Source organism: Theobroma cacao, chromosome 2 (genome assembly GCF_053813885.1).
Source record: "Theobroma cacao isolate CCN51 chromosome 2, ASM5381388v1, whole genome shotgun sequence".
NCBI lineage: Eukaryota > Viridiplantae > Streptophyta > Magnoliopsida > Malvales > Malvaceae > Theobroma > Theobroma cacao.
This window is the reverse complement of record NC_142640.1, coordinates 14,209,015-14,230,632: the sequence shown is the minus strand read 5'-3', so window position 1 is coordinate 14,230,632 and position 21,618 is coordinate 14,209,015. Positions and strand designations below refer to the sequence as shown.

The 21,618-nt window shown below is 33.1% G+C and overlaps 2 long non-coding RNA genes across 3 annotated transcripts; both read left to right on the top strand.

Annotated features, from left to right (window-relative positions):
- The first annotated feature begins 6,998 nt into the window (after window positions 1-6,998).
- Window positions 6,999-10,750, top strand: LOC148764074 (uncharacterized). The gene is made up of 3 exons (XR_016024866.1): window positions 6,999-7,108; window positions 7,755-7,835; window positions 10,709-10,750. It is a non-coding gene; the product is annotated as an uncharacterized LOC148764074 (long non-coding RNA).
- Window positions 10,751-14,686: 3,936 nt separating this feature from the next.
- Window positions 14,687-17,315, top strand: LOC108660574 (uncharacterized). Of its 2 annotated transcripts, XR_016024730.1 has the most exons (4): window positions 14,687-14,756; window positions 14,837-15,428; window positions 15,579-15,680; window positions 17,147-17,315. It is a non-coding gene; the product is annotated as an uncharacterized LOC108660574 (long non-coding RNA). The 2 variants fall into 2 exon arrangements; XR_016024729.1 differs by lacking the exon at window positions 14,687-14,756 and having other exon boundaries at window positions 14,777-15,428.
- Window positions 17,316-21,618: the final 4,303 nt, after the last annotated feature.

The following is a 21,618-nucleotide window of genomic DNA, read 5'->3' as shown; positions in this document are numbered from 1 at the left end:
GGTGTGGGAGAGCACATGCAAGTAATGATGTGTGCGAGAGTGCATGTGATGATATTGAAATGTACGAGTGGGGAGTGCACATGATGATGATTTTGAAATGTGCGAGTAGGGAGTGCACTAGAGCTGAGTGTGGTGGGATGGTATGCATGATGATGTATGTATATATATATATATATATATATTTATGTTATAGAAAGTTTATGAAACTAATTGTGATTGTGTTGTATGTTGGCATTGTTAATTGCTCCCAAATTGCTTTTCATTTTAACAAGAAAATGACTTTTGATATAACAAGACCACTTTTAACTAAATTGCTCTATTTCTCGCTACAGCGAGATTCATTTTCGCTACAGTGAGAAACTCTCGTGTTGGGGGGGGGTTACACTGGCCTGGTTCTCGCTGCAGCGAGATTTGTTCTCACTGTAGCGAGAAACTCTCAGGTGGTTCTAGGATTCTAGTGTAGTGCTTTCACTTTGACAAAGATTTTGACCACCTTTCGATCAGAACTGGGCCAAGTAGTAAACATAAAAGTTGTATCCCAGCCTCTTAGCTTTCTAATGACCTAAAAATCATGTCAATTGGACTTCTTTTGTCTGAGTTATGCTTGAAAAACCGAAGTATATGCAAACTAAGTCTGCCTCTTCATTGTAGCGAGAAAACCCTCTGTTTGCTTGTCTTGCTTGGTCATTCCTAAAATTTTCATTCTATTCAACTTCATGGTTTATCATGGATCTTATAACATTAAGGGATTAAACATTCAAGGTTGGGAATGAGGGGTTTTAACCAAAACTTAGACTAAATTGCATGGTTTTATCATAAGTGCATCATGTTTTCTAAAACATTCCTTATCGTTACTTGTTCCCTTCTTATGTTCACTCATTGAGTTTATACTCACTTTTTTAAATTGCATGTTTTCAGATTTGTAGATAGTTGGGACCGAGACTAAGGCGTCCACTTGCATTCACTCTTGGTAGGTATCATGGCATTCGATAGCAGTACCCTCACCAAAGTCATTCCGCTGGTCGTCAGAAGTCTTTTATATGAGTACATGTACATTAAATGTAAATTGCTAGGAATCACTTTGCTAACGATGCATGTATAGTGTGGAATGATGGTGCCATTATGAGATGGCTATGAATAACCTTATTTTGAGATCATAAAAAAATGTAAATTTTTGGTATCTATGTTGTATTATGAAAATACGTCTAGTTGCAAATTACAAATAGTGGTCTAGTAATGGTGATAAAAAAGTGATGGGATAGTGAACGGGATTACGTAAAGAGGCTTCTTGGGCTTAGTGGGCTACGTCCACTGGGCCCATGCACCGGTCATGGCCCGAAATTTGGGTCGTGACAGTGTTCACTAACCTTTACATGTTTTCGAAACTTCCATCTCATTTCTTCCAAAAGGTTTTAAACTTAAAGGATTTCCTTCAAAAATTTTTTAGTATTATTCACCCCCATCTAGCACTACTTTTGGGACCAAAATGTGGTATCAAAACCTAACCCTTGAGTGTAAGGCTTAATATCCTTATAGGAAGGTCCAAATGGCTACACAAAACACTAATGTGGCTAAAAGGCAATCTACAAATAGCCTTCATTTATTTGATGGATCGAATTACCAATATTGGAGTACTAGGATAACTATCTACATTAAAGTTGTTGACTATGAGATGTGGGATGTAATCACCAATGGTCTTTTCATTCTCACTAGCCTTAATTTAATTACAGTTGAAAAAATTCCCAAATTTAAGAAAGAGTGGACTGAAATAGAAATGAGAAAAACACAAATAAACTTCAAAACCATTAACACTGTTCATTGTGCTTTGACCCCTGTTGAATTTAACAAGATTTTTGGCTATACCACAACTAAAGAAATTTAAGAAAAACTTTAGGATCATGTCACGACCCACATTTTGGGCCATGACCGATGCATAGGCCCAATGGACATAGCCCATTAAGCCCAAGCAAGACTATTTACATGACTCCATTCATCGATTTCATTATTCGTTCTTACAACCGTATTTCGTAATTTTCACTAGCGAGTATGTCAATACTTTTCTATTGACTATATATTCACATTTATATGATTCAAAATAATGTCATCCATGCCATTACATAGTGGCAACATTAATCAATATAAACATCTATTCGCTTAAGATATATATATACATGTCTTAACAATTTACATAAGGGCACGTGTGTTTAACAAAAAAAGACTCTAGACTTCTAGCGAAGCAACCATATCAAAGGTGCAGCTACCGAATGCCATTGATACCTACCAACAGATGGATACAAGTCTATGAGGACACCTCGACCTAATTACTGACTGCCTCTTGATCTGAAAACATGAAGTTGAAAACGGTGAGTATAAACCCAATGAGTGAACAAGGAAGGGAACAAGCAATAATAAGGAAAATTTAAAGAAATCATGATGCATTTATCTTTAAAACAATGCACTTTGGTTTAGTTCTTATCAAAACCCCTCATGTGAACCCCAAATGAGTAAATCACTTGATGGAAAGGGTCCATGCTCAACAAAGGATTTGAAGAATGAAAACTTTAATAGCATTCATGCAATTCAAGTCAAGTAAACGATGGGTCCTCGTTGCAGCGAAAAGGCATTCTCGCTGCAGCGATATTGGTTCCAATTATCAATTGGTTGAGGGTTTCTTAGTTGGCCGAGGGTTTCTCACCAAACCTTATCATTTCAAATTTAATTCATTGATTCCTTAGTGTTGGAAGTCCATGCTCAACTATGGTACCAAAGAAGTGGAAAATAGGGCAGCAATTGAACAAGATAATAAACAAGACAAAAGGTTTCTCGCTGCAGCGAGATTCATTCTGGTTCCTTGGCTTTGGCTGAGTTCACTCTCACGTGGTGGTTTAGCGTGTAGTGAACTCTAAAGCTTTACCTTAGGAGATACCCTCCGTGCCTATCGTACTAAGGTAAAATATAATGGGGTTTACCGTGCCCCTCTAATAGGCTAGTCCACGAAAACCCGCCCACTACAGTAAGCTAAATACATAACCCACCAAATCAATAACATTTCGACAGCATAACATGGCTAATATAATATTATTCAGCCTGTTAAGGCAAAACAAACAATTCATACAATTTCAACACAATTTCCAATTCAGCCATTCATGCCAATATCACCATAAGCCATTCAATTCAAACCATAAATTTACAACACAATCAAACAATCTCCAATTACTCAATTTCTAAAATCATCATTCAATTTCAAAATGATTTATAAAACTCATTTCATTTAATCACATTTTACTTATAAAACATAAGGATTTACCATTTAAACTCATTTTTCTATAAAATCATAAAAATGAATAAAAACTACTTTAGATAATTAAGACGATAATAAGGTTACTCACAATATCGGGAGTTCGAAATACTCCTATTCTTGGTTCTCTAGCACAATGTCTTTACCCTTGTTAGAAGACTCACCACCTATACACAATACACAACAAATAATTTAATATATTGGGTCATGTCATTATAAATCTATTTCAAGCTCTATATGAATGCATGAGGTTGTTTGGATAGTCATTTAATGACGGTGTTACACGTTGGTTCAATTGTGATTGGAATGGATCGATTTTCGAACTAATTTGAACTCTCCACCTTTGATTTAACCAAAACATCCAAATTGACTCCAATTATATTCATCACACTTCTAATGTTCCAAAATACACCAAAGCGCCTCAATGAGCTTGACTTTCTCATTGTTATTCAACTTATTTACTAAAAGAACTATACTTTAAAATTGCCATTTTCGATTTCCATCACCACCATTCATTAAATTTTAACTAAATAACACAAGTTATCACAAGATTCATCATCACTAGGTTCCTTATGAAATTCGGCCACGGTGGGTGCATAAACACTATGATTTTTCATTCTTGACTTTTACACTTTACAGCATAAAACAACTAAAAATACCTAAATAGCATTAAATTAATCAAAGTCCATTTTTCAATTTCTCTCTTGAAAAATTCAGCCAATGGGTGTGGGTGAAGGGCATGAAATTTCTTACTTGATTTCCATGCTAAACATCACCAAACAACTAAAAACACTAGAATAACATTAAATCTAGCTAAATCCAAGATCAAAACCCCTCCCCCCATGTCCTACCAGCAAAGGTATCTTCATGCAAACTTGATTCTTAACCATGAAAAATGAAAAAAATGCATAGGAAAGGTAGATCACAAGCTAAAATCAAGAAATTTTACCTTGCTTAATTCCTTGAAATCCACCAATTTTCCCTTGAATTTTTGCTCACTAGGGTTTGTTCTTTCTTTCTTTCCTTTTTCCTTGGTGAGGCCGAACATATGGGAGTGAAATGGGAGAGTCATGTTGTAATAGCTCGCACCCTTGTTGGACACAAATAAGACCTTATTGATAAAACGAATGATCGTTTGATGCGAATTGGTGTGCTAAAGAGCGACAAAGGATGAAAGGAACGTTCAAGAATAAAATGCTTCGCGCGTGCAGAAACAATAATTAAATAATAATATTTTCGTTGGAGATGAATTAGTAAGCTAAAGGATGATTCGGAAGTAAACCGAGATGTAATAATGCGTTTTGGGACCAAAGAAGGCAAGTGAAAAATTTTGAAATAAAATAATATTTTATTTAATAAAATAATATTAAAATATTAATATTTTATATGTTATCGAAATTAGTCATGAAAAATGGAATATGACTAATTTAAGTGAGGGAGAAGAAGTAAAGAAGAATTTTGAAGGAAAACGACAATAATTGTGACAGCGTGGTTTTATTGAATCGAGCTAACGCCGGTAAGTAAATATTTAAATATTATGTTGACACCGCGTTGAAATGCGATCTCGATATTTTGATTATACACGTGTAAGAAAAGGAAGATAGAAGAAAATTAGAATTTTTAAATGTGTCGAAATGATCAAATTTTAAGATACGAAAATTGGAAGATTGAGTAACAAATAAAATAAAGTTTAGGAATTACATGTAAATTGCATTATTTGGAGAGAATAAAATAAATAAATAATAAAAAAAGAGAAGAATGTAGAAATGATGGTGGGACCGGCCATGTGAGAGGAAAGAAAGGAGAAGTCGGCTATAAAGAGGAAAGAAAGGACCAAAAGGTTGAACAAAAGAATAAAGAAAAGGAGAGGAAGTCGGTTGAGAGAGGAAGAAAGAAATGAAGAGAAAAAGGGAGAGAAAAACCATGGGAGAGGAAGAGAAAAGGATTGAAAATTTTGCTCTTTTTTTTGGCATAGTTTTGTTGCACTTTGAGGGAGGAAAAGAAAGCTTTTTGCTGCAATTTTTGGAGGAAGAAAAAGCTGAAATTTTTGAGGTAAGAAAGCTGATTTTTTTTTTAGTTAATTGTTGGAATTTTTGAGGTTTTTATGGCTGATTTTGGTGCTGAAAATTCAAGGTTTGCTGCTGAAATTGTGTGAATTTGCAGCTAGAAATTTTGGAGGTTTTGCTGCCATTAAAGGGCAGCAAAGTGCTGCCAATTTGTGCAAAAAAATTGTGCAGAAAAATTGGAGCTGTTTGTGCAGAAAAAATTGGAGTTGTTTGCTGTAGAAAAATTAGAGCTGTTTGTGCAGAAAAATTGGACAGCATTGTGCTGCCAATTTGAGGGAGAAAAAGCAGCTTGGTGCTGCCAAATTTTTGAGGAAAAGAGAGCTGAAAGTGCTGCCACCGAAGGAGGAAGAAAACGACCCAAGGAAGAGAGGAAGCCACGGTGGTGAAGAGAGGAAGACATGGTGGTGAAGGGAGTGACGGTGAAAGAGAGAAAAAAAAAGAAAAAGAAAAGAAATAGAAAATAAAAATGGGCATGACCCAAATAGAAAATAAATGGGCATGACCCAATAGAAAATAAGTGGGCATGGCCCAATAGAAAATAAAAAAATAAATAGGTTTGGCCCAAATAGGAAAAATGGAGAAGCCCATGGAGAAGGCCCAATGGTAAGTTAATTTTATATTTTAAGATTTATGGGTAGTTTAATATTGTGCATATTTTGGATGAAAAATATGCAAGTTGCTTAAGGAATTTTTAATTAAGTTGCTACCCATATAAATGTGTGATTAAGTATACTAAGTTTAAATTGTTGCTAGGAAAGTTGTCGTGGAGGTGTGCCGAACAAAGTATGTGACTGACAAATAAGAATAATTATACGCGTACGAATCAATAGTGAAGAATATCCCTGTCAAACCCTATTCTATAAAATAATTACAACGTCATTTACATGCTCAATAGAATGTTTGCATGTTTAGGAAGTTCGAGGAATCGTTAAAAGACGATATTGCCCCTAATGGTACCATTAAGTCGATTAAGCCTCGAACTAGTTCAAATAGGAATTTTGAGGTGAAATTAAGAGTTTCACAGTTCAAGGATGACTCAAAATGGTAATTCGGAGTTCGAGGATCAATTTGGAGTGAAACTGAAATTTTCATTATCTAGGGGCAAAATGGTCATTTGTCACCTAGGGACAAAATGAGAATTTTGAGAAAAATTTTTTTTAGCCCCATTTAACTTATTGGAGTATGATTTGAGTATTGGAGTATAATTTGAGGGTTTGGCAGTGAAAAGTTTAATTTCGGTGATTTTTGGAGTGTAGGGGCAAAATCGTAATTTTTCCATCTACGAACAAAATTTGAGATTTTGAGAGAATTTAGATCAAATTTGACAAATTGGAGAATGGTATGAGTATAAGGGATGAAAAATATGTCTATGGGCAATTTTTCAGTTTTTGGGGTAAAAATGTAATTTTTAACTTTTACGGGGGCAAAAGTATAAATTTCAAAAATTACTCCACCAAGACTTTGGATAAGTCTGAGAATTTTATCTAAGCTATGGATATGTGGGACAAGTGTATGGTGAAAATTTGGAAATAAATGGATGGCTAGAATTTAAGGAATTAATAAAACAAAAAAATGAATAAAATAATATTATATTATTTTAGCCTTTAAAAATGTCAAAGTTCCAGAATTCTCATCTTCTTCAGCTGTCCAAACCAGGAGAGAAAAAGGGGGAAAAGAAATAAGAACCCTATCTGAAAAAATTTGGGGAAAATCAAGAGAAATCAAGAAATCAAGCATTAAAAAGGTAAATTTCATTGATTTTCCTTGTGATTTTCACTACCCATGCATTTTTTTCTCATTTCCATGCAAAATTAGAAAGTGGGTATGGACACCCATGCTGGCCAAACCTCCATGGATGAGTTTTGAACTTGAGTTTTGGTTGATTTTAATTGAATTAAGTGATTTTAGTTAGGTTATATTGAAATATAGCAAAAATAAGCTAGAGAAATAATTTTCTCCCATTGAAACCCATTATGCTGAATTTTCTAGGGGAATATTGGCTGCTGATCTTGATGTTTATTTGAGGAATTATGATGAATAATGATGAATTATGAGCCTAGAAAAATAATGAAAATTTTCGGAGCAAAAATATGAATTTTTACCTACTAAGGGTATTTTCGTAATTTGCTATCGAGACTGATAATTTGCACCACACTGGGAAACATTAAGTCAATTTGGGTGCAATTGAGGTATAGAAATTGAAAAAAATTAATTTGGAGTTTAAACGGACGCGTATATCGATTTATCGGGTAAAAGATCGAAATAGGCTAACATCTCATTTAGGCAAAATTTAGACATTTTGCACTTCATATCATGCACTAGTAGTATAAATTAGTTTATTTTGGTTTAGTACCAAAGTAGTAAACCTCTTAATTGTGCAATTTGTTAAGGTGGCGAATCCTCTGGTAAGGGCAAAGAAATCGCACTCGAGGAGTAATAGTTGGAGTACTCGAATTTAGTTTTCAAAAACTGTGAGTAAACTTATTATCGTCTTAATTATCTAGAGTAGTTTTATACAATTGTGTGATTTTATGAAAAATGAGTTTAAATGGTAAATTGCTATGTTTTAAGAGAAATTGTGATTTTATAAAATGATTTTATAAATTTTCTGAAAAATCGAATACTGGTTTTGAAAATAGAGTAATTGGAGAATGCCTGCTTGTGTTGTAAATTTATGGTTTTAAATTGAATGGCTTATGACAATAAATGAGCATGAATGGCTAAACTGATTTTAGTGTTAGAATTATTTGTACTATGTATTTAGCCTTGAGAGGCTAGGTTGTGATAAATTGCCATGTCATGTAGAAAAAGATTTTATAAATCAGGTGGTAGATAAAAGATTAGCTACTGCAGTGGTGGGGGGTTCCGTGGGCCAACCTATTAGAGGGGCATGGTAAACTCCTTTATATTCTCACCTCGGTCGTAGAGGCGCGTAGGGTATCTCCTGAGGTGAGCTTTTTGAGTGCACTTCACGTGGACCACCGCGTGAGAGTGAGACTCAGCCAACGCCAAGGAACGGTTATGTTTCAAAATAAAAATATGATTTATGCGAAATATGAATTTTTAACAGCCTTGGCGGGCTCGGTTGGATACCCCTAGTCCAAGTGTCACCGAGTACAAGATTTGGCATGAGCCAAGTTTTGAGTAATTCACGAGCCATATTGATTATTTGGTTGAAATGAATATTCGTGATGTGAAAAATTTGCTGAAGTTAATTATTTTTTAATTATCTCCATTTACTCGCCTTTAGATAGTTTAGATGGTGTCTGTTTACTCACTGAGATTTTATAATCTCACCACCCTCAATTCCCCACATTTCAAGTTCGGGATAGCCGGTAGATAGCCGATTGCATCAAGGACTTTAGTTAGCCTTGCATTGTCAAAATTATAGGTTCACAAACTCGCTTCTTATTGGTTAGTTGGGGGCCCACTTGTCATTGTAAAAGTAATTTTATACTTTAGTTATCTGATTTAAAATATGTATGAACATATTAAGCTTTTACACCATGTTTTTGGCGAGTTTTGATATTATCGAAGAAAAATAACAAAAATGCCCCTGTGAGCCAGAAAATAATATTTTATTGTTTTGATTTGGAAACGACTTATGATTTCTTAAAATATAAGATTTAATAACTGTCGCTCACCGGGGAGATGCGGAAGCTGATGCTAAGCCTTGCGGGGTTTCGATCGGCATTCGGGGTAATGAGTGCCTATCGGGACGTCACGACTGTTGTCACGGGCTCGATGGGAGTTTCGGGTCGTGACAATCCCACTATTATGAGGTGAGTAGGGGGTGTCAATTTTAAAAAAATTTCGTATATATATACATGTACGTATATTTTACGTGAAGTGCAAAATTTATGGAAAGCATGCTTTGATAGAATTTTAAGGAATTGTGGGTGTAAGTTATTTTTAGAAATCATTTGAAATATATATATATATATATGTATATTAGACGAAAAGTGTTTTAAACCGGGAAACAAGCTTTTCGAATAGATTTATATCAAAGGAAATTGTGCCTTATTGTTTGTGTGGTGTGCATTCATGAAATTTATTACATATTCACCATGCTATTTTGATACAAAATATCATGCAAATATTTACAATGAACATTTTACGAAAAGAGAGTTTTAACGTGATGTGGGGACCGATATTTTGAGAAAGATTTAAAATATCCCCTTGAAGATCAAATTTGAATTCTTTTAAAGGGTGATTTCATTTTAACCAAGAAATTCAAGAGTAATTGGAGATTGCTACTTGTTGTGTTATAAATTGTATTTTGAATCGAATGGCTTGTGACAATATTTGCATGAATGGTTGAATTGGTATTTGTGTTGAAATATATGAACTGTGTATTTAGCCTTAAGAGGCTGGATTGTGAAATAATTGCCATGTCATGCTATTGCAAATTTTATTGCATGGTGGGTTTAGCTTGCTGCAGTGGGCAGATTCTGTGGACCAGCCTATTAGAAGGGCACGAAATCCGGTTATATATGTACCTCGGTTGTAAATTTTATTGCATGGTGGGTTTAGCTTGCTGCAGTGGGCAGATTCTGTGGACCAGCCTATTAGAAGGGCACGAAATCCGGTTATATATGTACCTCGGTCGGAGAGGCGCGTAGGGTATCTCCTGAGGTATGGTTAGAGTTCGCGTCACGCCGAACCCCCTCGTGATGATGAACTCCGCTAACGCCAAGGAATGGCTGTGTTTTCAAAATAAAAATATGATTTATGCGTACATTACTTTTTAACAGCCTTAGCGGATTCAGTTGGGATAGCCCCAGGCCAAGGTATCCCTAACAATCGAGTATGGAATGATTTTGGCACAAGCCAAGTTTTTAAGAAAGTCATAAGCCATGTTGTTTATTTTTGACAAAAATATAATGGTTTTATATGAGTTGAAATAAGTTTTAATATTATGAATTATACTTCTTTGCATGGTGAAAATAGAATTGAACGGTTTTTCTCAGCTTCCCTATTTGTTTATCTACGAAATGAATCAGTAATTTCTCGCATATAGAGCGAGTTATGATTTGTGCATGATTTTAAATATTATTTGGTTTCGCGGGAGCTTGCTAAACTTTATTGATTTGATTCGAAAATGATTATTAATATATTTTGATGTGAAAAATTTTATTGTCTCGATTATTTATATTGTATAAGAAATTCTCGACTTTTATATAAGGCACAAACTCTCATTTGAAACGAATTACTTTTATAATCTTGCATTTTTATATTCAACTGATCTGCCATTTGCTTGTTTCCCATCTACGCCTTACTCGCTGAGTCGATGATTATCACTGAGTCGATGAGACTTACACCCCTTTTATTTCCCCTTTTGCAGATAGGGATCAGCCTAGCATGTAGTCAGTGACGCATTCGGTCCACTGTGAATAGGTAAAGGCATTTCCTACCATTTTATTCCGAGTTGCTCCGTTGTTAGAGGTCAAGTCGTAGCATTTTATTTATTAAGTTGTAAACAAATTCTAAATTTTTATATAAGCATTAATTTGGAGATTATAGATTTTAATACATATACTTACGAATAAAAAGAAAAAAGTTTGTATTGATTTTTATATTTAGGGTTCAAGTTAGTATATGAAAGTATCAATATTATATGGTGATTGAATGTAGTGGATTAACGAGCAAATTCTAGACAGGCTTGTTCGAGACTTGGTGGGTCTTTTTCGGAAGTCTTTGACGCCGGTAGTGACCGGGGAGTGGTCGTTGCAATAGTGGTATCAGAGCCGTAGGTTTAGTTGTGTCCTAGGATATTCTTGTGTCAAACAGCGGAGTAGTGGAGTCGATGTAGAGTCTTGTTTATAGTCAGTGACTGCAGCACCGATTATAAGCAGGAGGCTGCGTAGACTCTTTATCTTAGAAAACCACCTTGTGTAATCATAAATGCTGATTAAATAACAAGAATTGATTGTCGATGTCCGGGTTTGAGATACCACCCGAGACATGAACTATTGTTGAAAATATTTTAAGTAAATGCTTCTAATGAAAGGGTGATATAATGAAATACCCCTCCGACTAAGAGTAGAGGAAAGTGAAATTGGACTAAGAAGTCCGTAATAACTCATTCATTTAGTGGAGTTAACCATTGAGTTAAAACTGTCAATGGGAAGAAATTTAATGACTATGGATCGTATTTGAGGACGATATAAAGGAGAACCTACGATAGTGGTAATAAGAGGTATATTTTGACTAGAATAAATAATGATCGTTGAGATTCACTCGAGGTTTATAAATTTAAGTATTAAGGAGAAGTAAACTGATACTTGTGTGCACAGAGGTTAGTGCACTGTGTTAATTAAGTTGTTCTGCCTATATATATAAATGGTGCTGAACTTTTGAGATATTTTAAATGCGAATATGTAGTGTATAGCAGCTTAAAGAGAGTTGGTTTTGAGTTTAATTAAGTAATGATGAGATCCCAAAGTTTGATGGAACTATGCTGGGTTATAGTTTTTAGTGCATAAATTAGCTTAAGGTTGAGATTAGATATTAGCGATAATGTCGAGGGACATTTAAGTAAAATCTATATTAAGTTTTATAAATATCAGAGTTGATTGTGTAAACGTTAAAGGGAAATTAATGGTATACGGGTGTAAAGTGATAACACAAGGACAATTGAAGGTAATCCCAATAATGAAATTGGTTAATGAGAATCCCCTTATGTAGAAATTGAAATTAAAAAACGCAATAGGTGCATATGACTCCCATGAAACTAAATCTTAAGTGAGTAATTAATATCAAAATGAATAAAGATGTATCCGATGGAAGTACAAAAGGTAAATGAGAAATGAGAATGACTTTTAGGAATTTTGATATTGTATAAAATCTAGTGATCTTATAAAGATGAACTTAAAGAGTCAATAAGATCATAAAGTATATGCGAATACAGGATTGCAATTGGATTAGCGATGGAAGAAATACAAATGTTGTTACAATCGCACCTAAGAAGTTTAAGGATAATTAATGTAATCATACCAAGTTAGTTCAATATGGTCCGGATTAATAAATATATATTGAAATGTTAAGGTTATGAAAGGCTTTGGAGATCAGCCTTTGATTATTTAAATTTTCAATGAGATTGTATTAAAGGAAGTGTTTAAGGGTTTTGAAAATGTATGGAAAGGTGTGAGAATACACTAATTGACTATTTATAAAAGTTCAAACTTAGATGGTCATCAATGGCTGGTAAGTAACCAAACAATGTGTAAGTAAATGAACAAAGGGAGATACGATTAGTAGGTAAGAGTGGAACTCTAATGATGAGAGTGTGTTCACTGCTTTCGGCATTGAACTATAAGTTATGAACTTGTATCCACTCTGTGAACACCTTGATGATATAGTTCGAGAAATTTTTCACTATGAGAAACATTAAAGCTTAAGGAGCAAAAGGCTATATAGTCAAATTGGGATTCTTGACTAATATGTCACATAAGTATGAAGATGAATTGCAAACATATAAGGATGTTTGGAAATGGTTGTTTGAGGCAATGATTATCTCGCCGATATCTAGATTTGATGAAGTTATGGTCTCGATATGCTTGTAAATATCAGACATAAATTGTGAAATATACCTTCCTTATCAGTTTAAATTTATTTAATTAATTATCAAGGTAAAGTGCCTAAAAAGGATAGGTAAAGGATAAATTGTGTTACAAATATATAAAGAATGAGAGTGATATGGTTTGATTAAATAATATTACCCTTAATGAAGGAATAGAAATACGCTATAGGAATTATAAAGATCCAGTTAGGAAGAGAAGATGATTTGAGATTTCAAATATTCATATGCTAGCAAAGGCTTTGATAATGAGATCGTCAGATTTGGTATTTAGAGTAAATTTGAGGAAATTCAAGTTAGATATGTTGTATGCAGTTGATGATGAACAAATTAGTTATTGATTAAAGAGATTGATTAAGATTATAAAGATATATACAAGAATATCATTAATTATCGAAATGTCTTGTGGTATAAGTTGAAATTTTCTAACGAGCACTCGATCATTAAAGTACTGGAGTTTTATTTTCGAGAATATAGTAACTAATGGTTTTTAGATTTGAAACATCTCTGATGTTAAATATATCTGAAATAAATAAAACATGTCTTGATCTTTACGTATTATGAAATGCTCGCATGGAAATGGTATGGAAGTGTGTAAACCGAAATAAAGATAGGTTGACAAATTAGACATGTAGTCAATGGTTGGATAAATGTTCGAATGTCGGAAGGTTTGATAAAGGATCAAGGTAGAGGAAATTGTAGATGGCTATGTAAACATGCATAACTGATGATTTAAGAATGATTTGATGGAAGTGATGTAGAAGAATTTTAGAATTTTGATTGTTCACCGTATGTTGGTTAGAATTCGAGGACGAATTTATTCTTAAGTGGGGGAGATTGTAATAGCCCGCACCCTTGTTGGACACAAATAAGACCTTATTAATCAAACGAATGATCGTTTGATGCGAATTGGCGTGCTAAAGAGTGACAAAAGATGAAAGGAACATTCAAGAATAAAATGCTTCGCGCGTGCAGAAATAACAATTAAATAATAATATTTTCGTTGGAGATGAATTAGTAAGCTAAAGGATGATTCGGAAGTAAACCGAGATGTAATAATGCGTTTTGGGACCAAAGAAGGCAAGTGAAAAATTTTGAAATAAAATAATATTTTATTTAATAAAATAATATTAAAATATTAATATTTTATATGTTATCGGAATTAGTCATGAAAAATGGAATATGACTAATTTAAGTGAGGGAGAAGAAGTAAAGAAGAATTTTGAAGGAAAACAACAATAATTGTGACAGCGTGATTTTATTAAATCGAGCTAACGCCGGTAAGTAAATATTTAAATATTATGGTGACACCGCATTGAAATGCGATCTCGATATTTTGATTATACACGTGTAAGAAAAGGAAGATAGAAGAAAATTAGAATTTTTAAATGTGTCGAAATGATCAAATTTTAAGATATGAAAATTGGAAGATTGAGTAACAAATAAAATAAAGTTAAGGAATTACATGTAAATTGCATTATTTGGAGAGAATAAAATAAATAAATAATAAAAAAAAAAGAGAAGAATGTACAAATAATGGTGGGACCGGCCATGTGAGAGGAAAGAAAGGAGAAGTCGGCTAGGAAAGAAAGGACCAAAAGGTTGAACAAAAGAATAAAGAAAAGGAGAGGAAGTCGGTTGAGAGAGGAAGAAAGAAATGAAGAGAAAAAGGGAGAGAAAAACCGTGGGAGAGGAAGAGAAAAGGAATGAAAATTCTGCTCTTTTTTTTGGCACAGTTTTGTTGCACTTTGAGGGAGGAAAAGAAAGCTTTTTGTTGCAATTTTTGGAGGAAGAAAAAGCTGAAATTTTTGAGGTAAGAAAGCTGATTTTTTTTAAGTTAATTGTTGGAATTTTTGAGGTTTTTATGGCTGATTTTGGTGCTGAAAATTCAAGGTTGTTGCTGCTGAAATTGTGTGAATTTGCAGCTGGAAATTTTGGAGGTTTTGCTGCCATTAAAGGGCAGCAAAGTGCTGCCAATTTGTGGAGAAAAATTGGAGCTATTTGCTGCCAATTTGTGCAGAAAAATTGGAGCTATTTGTGCAGAAAAATTGGAGCTGTTTGTGCAGGAAAAATTGGAGCTGTTTGCGCAGAAAAATTGGAGCTGTTTGCTGCCAATTTTTGCAAAAAAATTGGACAGCATTGTGCTGCCAATTTGAGGGAGAAAAAGCAGCTTGGTGCTGCCAAATTTTTGAGGAAAAGAGAGCTGAAAGTGCTGCCACCGGAGGAGGAAGAAAACGACCCAAGGAAGAGAGGAAGCCATGGTGGTGAAGAGAGGAAGACATGGTGGTGAAGGGAGTGACGGTGAAAGAGAGAAAAAAAAAGAAAAAGAAAAGAAATAGAAAATAAAAATGGGCATGATCCAAATAGAAAATAAATGGGCATGACCCAATAGAAAATAAGTGGGCATGGCCCAATAGAAAATAAAAAAATAAATAGGTTTGGCCCAAATAGGAAAAATGGAGAAGCCCATGGAGAAGGCCCAATGGTAAGTTAATTTTATATTTTAAGATTTATGGGTAGTTCAATATTGTGCATATTTTGGATGAAAAATATGCAAGTTGCTTAAGGAATTTTTAATTAAGTTGCTACCCATATAAATGTGTGATTAATTATACTAAGTTTAAATTGTTGCTAGGAAAGTTGTCGTGGAGGGGTGCCGAACAAAGTATGTGACCGACAAATAAGAATAATTATACGCGTACGAATCAATAGTGAAGTAATATCCCACTATTATGAGGTGAGTAGGGGGTGTCAATTTTAAAGAATTTCGTATATATATACATGTACGTATATTTTACGTGAAGTGCAAAATTTATGGAAAACATGCGTTGATAGAATTTTAAGGAATTGTGGGTGTAAGTTATTTTTAGAAATCATTTGAAATATATATATATATATATATATATATATATTAGACGTAAAATGTTTTAAACCGGGAAACAAGCTTTTCGAATAGATTTATATCAAAGGAAATTGTGCCTTATTGTTTGTGTGGTGTGCATTCATGAAATTTATTACATATTCACCATGCTATTTTGATACAAAATATCATGCAAATATTTACAATGAACATTTTACGAAAAGAGAGTTTTAACGTGATGTGGGGACCGATATTTTGAGAAAGATTTAAAATATCCCCTTGAAAATCAAATTTGAATTCTTTTAAAAGGTGATTTCATTTTAACTAAGAAATTCAAGAGTAATTGGAGATTGCTACTTGTTGTGTTATAAATTGTATTTTGAATCGAATGGCTTGTGACAATATTTGCATGAATGGTTGAATTGGTATTTGTGTTGAAATATATGAACTGTGTATTTAGCCTTAAGAGGCTGGATTGTGAAATAATTGTCATGTCATGCTATTGCAAATTTTATTGTATAGTTGGTTTAGCTTGCTGCAGTGGGCGGATTCTATGGACCAGCCTATTAGAGGGGCACAAAATCCGGTTATATATGTACCTCGGTCGGAGAGGCGCATAGGGTATCTTCTAAGGTATGGTTAGAGTTCATGTCACGCCGAACCACCTTGTGATGATGAACTCCGCTAACACCAAGGAATGGTTGTGTTTTCAAAATAAAAATATGATTTATGCGTACATTACTTTTTAACAGCCTTGGCGGATTCGGTTGGGATAGCCCCAGGCCAAGGTATCCCTGACAACCGAGTATGAGAATGATTTTGGCACAAGCCAAGTTTTTAAGAAAGTCATAAGCCATGTTGTTTATTTTTGACAAAAATATAATGGTTTTATATGAGTTGAAATAAGTTTTAATATTATGAATTATACTTCTTTGCATGATGAAAATAGAATTGAACGATTTTTCTCAACTTCCTTATTTGTTTATCTATGAAATGAATCAGTAATTTCTCGCATATGGAGCGAGTTACGATTTGTGCATAATTTCAAATATTATTTGGTTTCGCGGGAGCTTGCTAAACTTTATTGATTTGATTCGAAAATGATTATTAATATATTTTGATGCAAAAAATTTTATTGTCTCAATTATTTATACTGTATAAGAAATTCTCGATTTTTATATAAGGCACAAACTCTCATTTGAAACGAATTACTTTTATAATCTTGCATTTTTATATTCAACTGATCTGCCATTTGCTTGTTTCCCATCTACGCCCTACTCGTTGAGTTGATGATTATCACTGAGTCGATGAGACTTACACCCCTTTTATTTCCCCTTTTGCAGATAGGGATCAGCCTAGCATGTAGTCAGTGACGCATTCGGTCCACTGTGAATAGGTAAAGGCATCTTCTAGCATTTTATTCCGAGTCGCTCCGCTGTTAGAGGTCAAGTCATAGCATTTTATTTATTAAGTTGTAAACAAATTCTAAATTTTTATATAAGCATTAACTTGGAGATTATAAATTTTAATACATATACTTACGAATAAAAAGAAAAAAGTTTGTATTGATTTTTATATTTATGGTTCAAGTTAGTATATGAAAGTATCAATATTATATGGTGATTGAATGTAGTGGATTAACGAGCAAATTCTAGATAGGCTTGTTCGAGACTTGGTGGGTATTTTTCGGAAGTCTTGGACGTCGGCAGCGATCGGGGAGTGGATGCAAATTTTTTATTTTAAATTTTGTATAGAGTTTCCATTAGGCGTATGATTTCAAAGACTCCTTATGAGCTTTATAAAGGAAGAAAACAAACATTTCACATTTAATGAGTTTTGGATGCAAATGTTTTATTTTAAATAATGAAAAACACACCTTAGGAAAATTTGACGCTAAGAGTGATGAAGCTATTTTCTTAAGCTATGCATTGAACTCTAAAGCCTATAGAGTGTTTAATGAAAGAACTTTAGTTATTGAAGAGTTTATTCATATTATTTTTTATGAGACTAATGTTGCACCAAGAAAGATTGTGCTTGATGATGATGATGTAGATAATATTGAAAAAAAAATGGAAAAGATGAGCTTGGAAAACAAAAACGATAATGAAAATAGCTCAAAGGAAAGAGATGAAGAAGAACTATCGTTAGAGAACTTGCAAAGAACTAAAAATCAATAAGATATGATATTTCGAGATATGGAAGGAACATATTAACAATCTTTTAATTCTAAGATCAACCCAAAAGGTGAAGGTATGGTAACTGTCCCTATAGCTGATGTAGCAGCCTTTGCTCTATTTCATACTCTTAGGACCACCTTTCTCTTCGTTAATCTTTTACTCGTTTCTAGCACCTTCATGTTATTACATAAGTGTGACCCACATCTAGTATCTAATACCCATGATGATGGATCAATGGTAGACAAATTTAATTCGATCATATACATGGTCAAAGGTGAAACTTCTACAAGTTTCTTATTCTTTGACCTTGTCAAGAAAGCAAGGATATCTTGTTTAATGACATCTATTCTTAATAGATTTTTGAGAATGTTTCTCAACTTGATATACTAGTCCAAACATTTTGGCTCGAATTTCATGATGACATCAAGTATGTCGCAAAAAGTGATGTGTATTTGCATTCTAACAACTTAGACATTTAAAGAACGTTTATGAGTAATCATGTATTATAATCAATTAAGATGAGATAGTAAATCTTAAATTGATTGCTCCCACTATTTTTTTCAAGATGATAATCCTTTATATCACATCGAGAGATCTCTACAAGGATTCTCTTAATGGGCTAAGATCTTTATCCATTCTAATTATGACCTTGAGTGTGCTCAATAAACCATGATAGGTGGATTAAGTAGGTAATTGAGTATACTAATTGTATCACTATACAACTCCTAGATTAGCTAGGTGACAACACATTGCCTAAACATATCATATATGTTTCACCTAGCCATTGCCTTTAGTTTTCATAATAATCAAGTTTCCAAGCATCCAGATTTTATGAAACTAGTTAAGTAAAAGCCACAAATAGCTCAAACATACTCATGTAAAAGTGTGACCTTGAGTGAGCTCAACAAGTCTCCGATTAAAAGTGTACCCAAATTATCTTGCTATATGGTAGAAGGCAACTTAATCATATGTGGCATGTGACTCAATATTTACTAAGGGATTTTTCTTATTTTTGATTTAGTTAAGGTCTTATCTTTGCATGCATAGTATTAATTAATCGCATAAAACAAATCTATCTCGTGCAGTCTACTTTGGATGATTATGAACTTTATCTATACTAATTTCCTTGAGGCATCGAAGGAAATTAGCTTGGTCAAACCTAGGGGATAACATACAACATATTGTAATCTTCCTCTTTGTATCTTCATGGAGCCTTTAGGTTTTCTTCTTCGAATTGTAAAATAACTCCTAAACTAATCCTAATTCTATACATAACTAATACATTTTAGTAAAATACCTCGTGATACATCCGAGGGGAGTTAGGTGAGTAGAGAATTTTTCAATCTTTGAAAATCAAGAGAAAGGCAGGGTGCGCAAACCTTATTTAATAAATAAATACCATGATAAAATTTAAACATACATCCACAATCAAATTGGGCCTAGTCCATAATCATCCACATTCATACATCCACATGAATATAAAATTAAATCTATGTCTTGTTCTAATTGTCAATCATATGATTTATTTGACATTAGTTAAATTTAACTTTTGAATCAACTTCATTTCAGATTTTGAGTTTCAATTTATTTCCGTATATATAGAAACAATTTCTATACATAGAAATCCTTACTAACGAATATAAATAACCTTATTCATATTCTAATCTTATTAGGATAGGATTTATTATAAATTAACACAATTTAAATTTGTATTGTCCAAATATCTAAAGTTATCCTTTACCAATCAAATATTAAAGATTTTATGTCTTAAATCACCTAATCATATTTGGTAAGTTTAAGACAATAATATCTTCATTTATCCTTTAGTCAAATTCGAATAGTATAGCTAAAATCATGGAGATATTCCTCTGATTTTAAATTACCTATTTATTCGCAAGCTTCCATAACATATAGGAATCTAATTCCTTAATTTATGGAAGCTTTTAAAATAATTTTGACTTCAATAAATTTAAGAAACAAATTTCTAAATTTAATATGTAAAATTATTTTAACTTGTCAATTGAATAAAATAATTTCCAAATCTTGTAGGAATCAAATTCCTTATTTTGTGGAAATTTTCAAAATCCATTTTTATTTGTTTTATTTAAGGAATCATATTCCTTATTTTTTTTCAAAATCAAAATTTTCTAATTTTATGGAACTACTTCCATAAAGTATCTGATAATCAATTGATTTTTAAATTGCACTAAATTAAGGTGCAAGATAAGGCAAATCAAAATGCCAAAACCATGGCATTCAAAAAATTTCTTGTAGCAGTTTTATTGACCACGTTTCTTGGCCATTAAAGTGGCATAAAATTTTGGGATTTTATCCCTTATCTTAATCCTCCAATCAGCTAAGGTGTGAAACCCCTTTCATCATCATTAGCATCAATTTTGGATGCCTTTTGGAAAACCGTGACTCAAAGTCTACTGCCAATAGCAGAGGTTTGTCACGATTTCAAGGCTTCATGCTCACTTTGTGGTATTGTTTTTCAGCCACTTTTGAAACATTTTCAAAGGAAATCAACTTAACATCATTTCTGCAAATTTTGAGAATTTTTAGGACTCATTTGCTTGTTGAAATGATGCAAAAACTGAACCCGGACAGAATCAAAGTCTGCCTTTAATTCCCATATCTCTATTCCTCCATGAACCCAAATTCCTTTGCTGATTTTTTTGTGCATGTTATGCACTCTTTAATCTACAAATTTTTGACATTAAAATATTTAATGTTCATTAATAAGAATATAAAATTTTACACAATAAAACTGTTCAAAAATATCAAACAATTTCAAAACAGAATTATGTAAACTTCAACTCACCATTTGATACCTGAACCATCACATCTATGTCAAACATAGTATTAATAACATCAAGATATACCTTTGCATTAAAACGAGCCAAAGGAGGCTCTGATACCACTGTTAGGAATGACATGATTAGAGCATCAACGTAGCGGATTAACAAATATTGAAACAAAATAAAAACTATGCCTCCTACCTTTGGATCACCTTGGTTGTTTAATGCGAAATTAAACATCATAGAAAATCAGAAAAAGGTTATTACCTTTCTAAGTGATATCGTAATCAAATGGAATCCTTTTGATGTTGAAAAACGTGAACACCTTCTTGTGTGAAAGAATCTCAGCCACTTAATCGCTTGGCCTCCAATGTTGTACACATGATTACAATGAATCCTTCTCAAGGATAGAGCTTTATGTCATAGACTTGTGCTAACAAGTGGACAACCATTTATCCTCTTTTCTTCTTTGATTCCAGCAAAAAAGTTTTTTTGAAAAAACCCTCTCAAGAGTGGCGGTACTTAAGAGAAAACTTATTTTTTCTTTTTTTGCTTTAGAAAAGAGTAGCTATAATGTGATATTTATATATAGGTTTAATTTTATTATTAGACTTATTAAAATTTGTAAAAATAAGTCCTTAATATTATAACAATTATAAAATTTAACTAATGCTTAATTAAACTCTTTTAATTAGGTTTTTAGTAGTTAAAACCTAGAATTTGATTTAAGTCTAACTTAAATCATCACATTCTCAATTTAATCCAAATGGCAACCTTTGTGTGTGACCCATTAGGCTCTTAACATGTTGGCAATGAAATTGAATTATAATTTTATTA